This window comes from Zingiber officinale, chromosome 2B (assembly GCF_018446385.1).
Source record: "Zingiber officinale cultivar Zhangliang chromosome 2B, Zo_v1.1, whole genome shotgun sequence".
Classification (NCBI taxonomy): Eukaryota; Viridiplantae; Streptophyta; class Magnoliopsida; order Zingiberales; family Zingiberaceae; genus Zingiber; species Zingiber officinale.
Genome location: NC_055989.1, coordinates 76,922,290 through 76,931,351, shown reverse-complemented (window position 1 = coordinate 76,931,351; position 9,062 = coordinate 76,922,290). Strand labels below are relative to the sequence as shown.

At 42.3% G+C, this 9,062-nt stretch overlaps 1 non-coding gene across 1 annotated transcript; it reads right to left on the bottom strand.

The window, feature by feature from the left end:
- LOC122049790 lies at window positions 1–106 on the bottom strand. Its single transcript, XR_006131047.1, has one exon. It is a non-coding gene; the product is annotated as a small nucleolar RNA R71 (small nucleolar RNA).
- Between the last annotated feature and the right edge of the window lie 8,956 nt (window positions 107–9,062).

Genomic DNA, 9,062 nt, shown 5'->3' with positions numbered 1-9,062 from the left:
ATATGAGGAATTGCATAACAAATTTTGCTCAGGCATATGGAGAATCATTAGTTGAAGCATGGGATAGATTCAAGAGTTTTCAAAGACAGTGCCCTCATCATGATTTTGAAAAATGGTTGATTTTGCACATATTCTATGGGGGAATTTCTTTCTCAGACAAGAGTTTATTGGATTCATCAGCTGGAGGTTCTTTTATGGACAAAAGTGTAGATGAAGCTTATTCATTGATTGATCAAGTGACATTGAACCTCCATGAATGGTTGAACAAAAGTTGGATGGAATTTCCCTCAGATATTCAAGAAGTACAAGCCATAAATGTAAGAGAGCCTATCAAACAAAATGAAATTCAACCACCTAAAAATGTTAAAATTCACAAGTCACAGAGTGAGGAGTTCAAACATTTGGGGGCAAAACTTGATAGTATTGTTTCAAAATGGTTTAAAGAAGATCCCCCTCCTACACAGTCAAGATCGAATGAAAAGTGTGATGATCTTGGGTTGAGAAGTGGCAAAAATCATGAAGAACCTATGAAGAATGACATTTTTAGAATTGAGGAGAAGAATAATAGAATATCACAAGAACTCAGTTCCATTTCTCTAGGAAGTTCCCAAAGGCCACAAGTACCTTTCCCTCAACGATTAATCACACCAACATTAGATAAGCAAGTTGGACCTCCTCCAAAAGCTCAAAGGAAATTTAGGAAAAAGGAAGTTCAATTTTTCCCAGGGCCTTCACTAAGGGTTCCTTTTCCACAAAGGTTAGTGGGGGTCAATAAAAATAAAGACTTCGACAAATCCTGTGACACTAATATGGTTGAGTGCAGATTTTTGAATATATATGAAGATGAAGATTTTTCAGATGAGGATTTTATTGATAATGCAGTGGTAAATAAGTTTTCAGATCTACCTCAAAATTTTATAAGGTGTTATAGTGACATTGAATTTTCAGATGATGAATGTGATGTGGTAGATCAACTTAAAACTGCAAGTGAAGTTATTGATCCTCTTGTTATTGATTCTCCTTTTGAGGACATAGATGTTGGTTTATTTTTTGATGTATGTGTTGATGATGATGATATGGAAGAATGTGTAGGGAGTTGTGTTGTGGAAACAGCATCTCAAGGATCACCACCTTTGTCAACACAACCCTTAGAGGTTTTAAGAATTAATCATGTTGTGGAACAATGTGTAGGGACTTATGCAGAGCTAGCAGAGTCTCAAGAATCACCATCATTGATATCATCAACACCTGAGCTAGAGCCAGAACCATCATTTGATTTAGAGGAAGTCACATCTACATGTTTAGAAATTTCAGGTATTTCTCAGCAAAGTAAGGTTAGTATTTCTTATGATCTTTTGGAAAACTTTATGGAGGTACCTATAATTGACTTTGTTGGATGTGATTCAGTTTTTATTACTTATTCATCTTATCTTGATATGGTTCTAGCTCTATACTATATAACATGCTTGTGGGAGATTTGTTTTTCTTTTGGATGTGCAGATTTCACATGGGCCAATAATTGGAAGCTCAATCTGAACCGTCTTCGACCACCTGAAAAAATTTCCAAAAAGACGAAGATGGAGAGAGTTATACTTTACTTTGTAGCTCCTTTGATGAAAGCTCTCTCCATAATAAGAGCCCTTGGTAGGAGGGTTCTAAAATATCTTACCCCTCCAAGAGCAAGATTTAGATGAATCTAATGAGGTGGTCGAGCTAATGACCTTAAACAAGCACTTCTTGGGAGGCAACCCAAGTTCATTTTCCTTATTTTCTTTTATGTCTTTAGTTCTCTCTTTATAATAAACATGTATCCTCTACTTAATTTTTCTTGTCTATCTTATTGTTGTAGAATTCAAATTTGTGGAAGAATGTGAGTATTGGATGAAGGAGTATCTTTAAAAACATGAATGTCAACCATTTGGAGCTCATCACTTGGTAACTTCTCTTAAAATCTCCTCCACATTGTTTTTAGTTTTCATTGGGACAATGAAAAGTTTAAGTCTGGGGGGTGTCATGTACTGTTTAGTTTGGTTTTCATTTTCAGTTTTTAGTTTTTGTTAGTTTTTCATGTTGGTTCTTGTTGCTTTATGTTGCTTGTTTTTAAAATAATCATGGCAAAAAAAAAAAAATTTGAGAACATCAATCTTCACTTATATTCTTTCTTGGATTCAAGTGAAATGTTAGCACGATTATTGTCTTGATTCATGGTGTTCGAATGATGCTAGTAGTAAACTTTGTGTAGTTTTTTTTTCTATCTTGGGAAGCATTAATAAGCTGAGAATCTTATGGTGATGAGTTTTAGTTTTGGTTCAACCTTAAGGATTTTATCTTCACTACACTTGTGCTTGATGCTTGAATAGTTGATGTCATTGAAATAGTCATAATTCATCTTGTTTGCTTAGTACTTGGTTTCCATGGTGATTTCTCAACTTTCATTTTGGTTACTGGATGAGGCTCAAATCATTAAAGCTCATTTGGAAAAATCAAAATATCCCAACATGTGTGCTAAAAGTACATTTGTGAATAAGTTTTGCACAATGCAAACACTTATAAAAAAAAATAAGGGATATAAAAAAACAGTTGTCATGAGTGGAATCTAGCAAGTCACCCCTTTGAGACCGAGTTAGGTTACTGGGGAAATGACTGCTTAGCTTCCCTTGAGATTGAGCACACCTTTGAGACCTTGGGTTAGTTGAGAAATATGAACCAAGTGAATGGTGAGTAAGTGCCTATCACTGGTTACTTGTCTTTCACTGGAAACACTAGGAATTCAAATTTGATGACGACTTGACTAGGACATGGATTGAAACTTGAAGAGTGTTGAGTTACTTTTACACTGTGCACAAGATTCTTATGCTTGAACCATACTTTACTTGTTTCTATGATCATGCTTGTTAATGAAACTTTTTGATAGAGTTAGGAAAGTGCACTAGGTTTTATGAATGTGTTGTAGAACATATGAATTTGGACTGCGGCATTTTGCTTGAGGACAAGCAAAAGTTTAAGTCTGGGGGTGTGATGTGCGTAGATTATATACTCTTTTATGCATGTTTTTACGCACATTTACATACTTTGAACATGCTTGATCTATGCATTTTTATACTTCCAGCTTTCCTTTTAGCATATTTACTCTTTTTGTTCGGAGATCTGCTTTTTGTGCATTTTTTGTACACAGGAGTCGATTTGGTGAAGAATCTACATCTTTGGGCAAGCCTTGGAGGAAACAAAGGGAGAAAGCACCAGGCTGTGTACCTCACACGGCCCTGCACTGGTATGGAGCTCGGGCCGTGTGGAGTTTGGCACCAACAGAAGAGGAAGATGACATGGCCGTGTCAAGATTTGAAGCCAACCAGAGAAGAAGCCTTACATGGCCGTGTGGATCTACACGGTCGTGTGAGGTTTCCAGAAACCAAGCAGGCTGTGGCCGTGTGCACCACACGACCGTGTAGCATTTCCAGAGAGCAGAAGGGTCCTGGCCGTGTGAGTCACACGGCCGTGTAGCTTTGGCAGAGAAGGAACTGGACATGGCCGTGTGAATCTCACACGGCCGTGTCACGGGGCCGTGTGGCGTTCGATTCCCTCCTCTATTTAAACCCTCCTTCATGAATTGAAAAGGGGATCTCTCTCCCCCTTTGGGAGAAGGCAAGATTTGGTGGTTTCCTCCCACTCTTGGGAGGATTTCTGGGCGATTCTAAGGGAGTTCTTGACGATTTCGACTCCGGAGCGAGGATTGGATCCGAAGACGAGGCTTCTTCGTAGATAAGTTTTCTCTTTCCCCCTTTTCTTGGTTTCTTGGATTGGGGATTTAAGAAATACTTGTAATCTTCATTTCTTCGGATATTCTTCCTCGATTCATGGAGTAGATCTTGTATTCTAGGATTAAGGGAGTATTTGTATGATGGATTGATGTAATCTCTTGTGGATTTGCCATTTTCTTGTTTCAATGACATTGTCTTGCTTGTATCCATTAGATCTTGAGTGATTAATGGTGATTTGAGCTTAATTCTCATTCTTGATTGATTGTTTGGATTTCTTGTGGACTTTGTAAAGATAAACTCTCACTTGATCATCCGAGGGATCCACGTGACAGGTGCAAGCCCGTGTAAGGACGTTTGAGAGATAATCTTGAAGAGGAAATAGGAATATTCAAGAGAGTAGGATGGATTTTGTGATTAGTTTCTTGTATCTTGATAGATTAATAAGTTGTGGGCTTCTATGTTGATATCCGAGGAAGGCATAGTAATAGGTGCGCTTCTGTGTAAGGACAACGTAGGTTCACGTCTAATTGATCATATTTAGATACATTTTTCAGTCCTTAGCCGGTTATCTATTGCAAGAGAGAACCGGCAACTTTCTACAAGTGTTTGGCAATTGAGGGATAAGAATTGGTGAACCATTTACATTCAAGAAATCTTACAAAGAAACCGAAACTCCTAGAATCTCCCTTATCATAACCCAAAACACTAAACTCTTGTTTGTTGATCTATAATATTAGATTTGTTTACCTTCACTTTGCATTTGAAACGATTGGATAGTTGTTTAGCTAATTCGCATTGAGATATTTATAGTGCTTATTCCAGTCCCTGTGGATACGATAATCTTTTATATTACTTGCGACATTTCCGTACACTTGCGGAGTGTGACAGGGACCTAAGCTTTGGTCGGCCACCAACTTGGCTCATCCACTTGGTCTTGGCCGGCCCTAGCTTGGGTTCCAAGCTAGCTTGGCCGGCCCCATTAGGATGGGTAAGAAGGTGGGTATGTGGTGGGTATAAATCTCTATATACAAGAGGCTACGATAGGGACCGAGAGGAGGAATTGGTTTTGGTCTCCCGATGAAATTAAGCTTCTCGTGTTCGCCCCGAACACACAACTTAACTTCATCAATAATAATTCATACCACTAAAGAATTATTATTGAACTACCGCACCAATCCCAAATTACATTTTTGGGCTCCTTCTTATTATAAGTGTGTTAGTCTCCCTGTGTTTAAGATGTCGAATGTCCATTAATTAAGTGAGTTACTGACAACTCATTTAATTAATATCTTAGTCCAAGAGTAGTACCACTCAACCTTATCATCATGTCGGACTAAGTCCACCTGCAGGGTTTAACATGACAATCTTTATGAGCTCCTCTTGGGGACATTATCAACCTAGATTACTAGGACACAGTTTCCTTCTATAATCAACAAGTCACACTATAAGTAACATCATTTCCCAACTTATCGGACATTTTGATTTATCGAACTAAATCTCACCTTTTGATAAGTCAAAGAAATAAATATTAAATATATGTGCTTGTTATTATATTAGGATTAAGAGCACACACACTTCCATAATAACTAAGGTCTAATTCTTTTATTAAATCAGTATAAAAAGAATTTACCTTAAATGGTCCTGCTCAATACACTCTAAGTGTACTAGTGTAATTATATAGTTAAGATAAACTAATACCTAATTACACTACGACCTTCCAATGGTTTGTTCCTTTCCATCTTGGTCGTGAGCTACTGTTTTTAATTTATAAAGAACCGATGACACGATCTTCTGTGTGTGACACCACACACTATGTTATCTACAATATAAATTAATTGAACATCTACATTTGGTATATATAAATGTAGACACTTGACCAATGTGATTCTTATAAATATTTATACAAAAGCTAGGCTTTTAGTATACACTCCAACAGCTTCTCCTCCAGGTTGACAGCTACGAAAGTCGTGGCTTCTGACCGGCTTGGGTGGATCTATACCTCTTCCTTTTCTTCATATATCAAGGTAGGAGGTTTCTCGGTAATAGTGTTTACCTCTAACCATGGAGCTTTCCGTGCTGCTTTAGCCTCAGTTTTGATCATCTCCACGTAACATCGCCAAGAGGCCAGTTGATTGCCTTTGACCTCGCCCACCTGGTCATCTACCGAGAACTTTATTTTCTGGCAGTAAGTGGATACTACCGCACGGAACTCGTTGAGGACCGGTTGGCCCAAAATGACATTGTAGGCCGATGGTGCGTCCACAACTATGAAGTTGGTGGTTTGGGTCCTCCTCAACGGCTCTTCTCCCAGTGAGATGGCTAGTCTTGCTTGGCCGATGGGCATAACTTCGTTGCCCGTGAACCCGTACAACGGGGTCGCCATGGGCAGCAGTTTGCCACGATCAATCTGCAACTGATCGAACGTCTTCTTAAAAATGATGTTCACCGAACTCCCCATGTCGACGAAGGTTCGGTGAATGGTGTAATTGACGATCACTGCTTGGATGATCAAAGCATTGTTGTGAGGGATTTTGACCCCTTTCAGATCGTTGGGCCGAAGTTGATCTAAGGCCCTTCGACCCTCTCCTTGCTGCACTCGACGACGTGGATCTCCAACCGCCGAGCGTATGATTTCCGGGCCTGGTTGGAATCTCCACCGGTCAACCCTCCGACAATCATGCCTCTACTTCTCTCCCCGGGAAGCGTTATTTCTATTTTCCTCTTCCCGGGCGGAAGACCTATTCCGTTCGGCCAGGATCCTAGAGAGATCGGTTTCCTCCCTCCGCTGATGGTGATGGTGCTAGGGCTCCCTTCTCTCTTCTCGTCGCTCGGTCGAGCGGCGGTGATCCCTTCGATCGGGAGATGGAGAGTGTCGACGATATCCCCTGGGGGTCGGTCGACTAACGATCGACGTCAGTCCCCGGTAGTCCCACGCGTTGCCTATTGCCGACTGGTGGAACGAATAAAACATAGGCGTCCATACCTTGCCCTTGGATGTCTTAGGCCGACCAAACGCTACGTGTTGCACGACATGGGCTCTGGTCTCTTGATGTAGTCGATCCTTCAGCCCTCGGTCCTTTGGACAGCATATAGCTTCTAGTTGGTCGACGTTCGGTCGGCGTCGGATGCTCAATCAGTGCCTCCTTTCTTCTAGCCGTCTGGGCTTCTTCCACATTGATGTACTCATTCGCCTTTTTCAGAATATGGTCGAAGTTTCGGGGCAGCTTCCTAATGAGTGACTGGAATATGTCTCCTTCAGCGAGCCCCTGAGTGAAGGCATTCATCATAGTCTCGGACAAGACCGAGGGGATATCCATGGCCACCTGGTTGAAGCGCTAAATGTACGCTCGAAGTACTTCCTTGGCCCCCTATTTTAGGGTGAAGAGGCTGACGCTCGTCTTCTGGTAGCGTCGGCTGTTGGCGAAGTGGTGCTAGAAGGCTGCTCGGAAATCTTTGAAAGTTCATATCGAGCCGTCCGGCAGCCTTCTAAACCAGCGCTGCGCCGATCCGGAGAGAGTCGTGAGAAAAACTTTGCATTTTACTCCATTTGTGTACTGGTGCAGCGTGGCTTCGTTGTCGAACCAGTCCATATGATCATCTGGGTCGATCGTCCCGTTGTACGTCCCGATTGCCAACGAAGTATAATGTCGAGGCAGAGGGTCTTGTAAGATCTCCTCTGAGAACTGCCTGTTGATCCATTCGAGAGATGCGGCGCTTTGGGGCACTTTTCCGTTCCTCGCATCCTACACGGGCGCCTCGTCAGATGATGACCCCCGCTCCTGATGCGCTTGAGCTATCTCCGAGGGGGTTTGGAATAGAGTTTGATGGAAAGGGATCGGCGTGGGCGACGCTTCCCCTTGGGTGTCGGTCGGCCTACGATTCTGCCCCCATATGGAGAGTTGGTCCGCTCGATCTTCTTGCCTCGCTCTCCGATCGACTGCTGAGGTCGCAGGTTGCGGTGCTAGCCGATATGCTATCGTTTGCTGTTGTTGCTGCTCCATCATTTTTACTGCTCGCGCTTACACGAGCGTCTCCAACTCTTCTTGCGTGAGCGTCACGATGGTTAGCCTCCAGCGTCTTCCATTTCCTCGGCTCGGATTCAGATGACGTTCCCATAGACAGCACCAAATATGATCCTGTCTAAAAGTCGGGGAGGTGGATGCTGGGATGTGGTGCTTCTGCTGACCTCCGAGGGACTTTGCTCTTGCCTGCAACACAAGTAGCGTCAGTGCCAAGCCAGGGAAGGGATCCCTGGCGATGGCCCTCCGACGCTCAAGTCAGTCTCCGGTGAAGCAAGAAGCAAGGGAAACTATAGTGCAACTGTAGAGATCTCGAGAAAAGTATACCTCCGTCAATACCTAAGCCCTCTTTTATATAGGGTTCTTGTAGCGCGTGCGCACGCTTTTTAAAGCAGGCGCATTGTCCCAAACCTTCTATGAATAGTCATGTCAGTAAAGTGTCCCTAATACAGTACCTTAACGAACCGAGCATATATCTGAAGTGACAGTGGAAGCTTCTGTCGTACGATCTTTTGCCTGACCATGCCGCTCGTCGGTGACACTAACTCTCAAAAGGATGTTGAAGGATATCCTTTGCTGTCCGTTGCTCAACCGAACGGGATGGTCGCTCGGCTGAGAGTTCCCTGTCCCAGTGTCGTTCGTTGCGGGACCGAGCGGGGTGGCAGCTCGGCTGGAGTCTCCGTTGTTTGGATGATGAATCTACTATTTGGCCGAGCGGGATAACCGCTCGGGCGATACTTCCACTGTCTAGTTGCTGCACGTGTCTAGACCGAATGGGATAGCCGCTCGGCTATAGTAGCGCTGTTCGTGTGTGGTTTGCTCGACCATGGCTCTACTCTGCTGATCTGGTCATTGATGTAAGGCCGAGCGGGGTAGCCGCTCGGCTTGCTACACTTGGCGTTCATTCCTGTCTTGAGCGTCTTGGCTCAACTGGTGGCCAAGCTAGTGATGATGTCGGATCGAACTTTTCATATCTCAGTCGGGCGAACCACTTGCCCACCCGGCCTATGATAGGAGTCGTCGACCACCTTGACTTTGATCTCCATTATGACGAAGACCTTTCCTAAGGTGGATCTCTCCTTATCACCGCATCAATATTTATTAATAATATTCATAAATAAAATTTATAATTTGTATTTATCAACAATTTTTAAATCAAGTTTATAAAAAAAACAACAAAAGGTTTAAATTAAACAAATAACTTTACAATATCAAATTAACCAATTAAATAAAAAAACATAAAAGTTTAAATAATTAAATAAATTCAAAATACGAGCTCGATTAT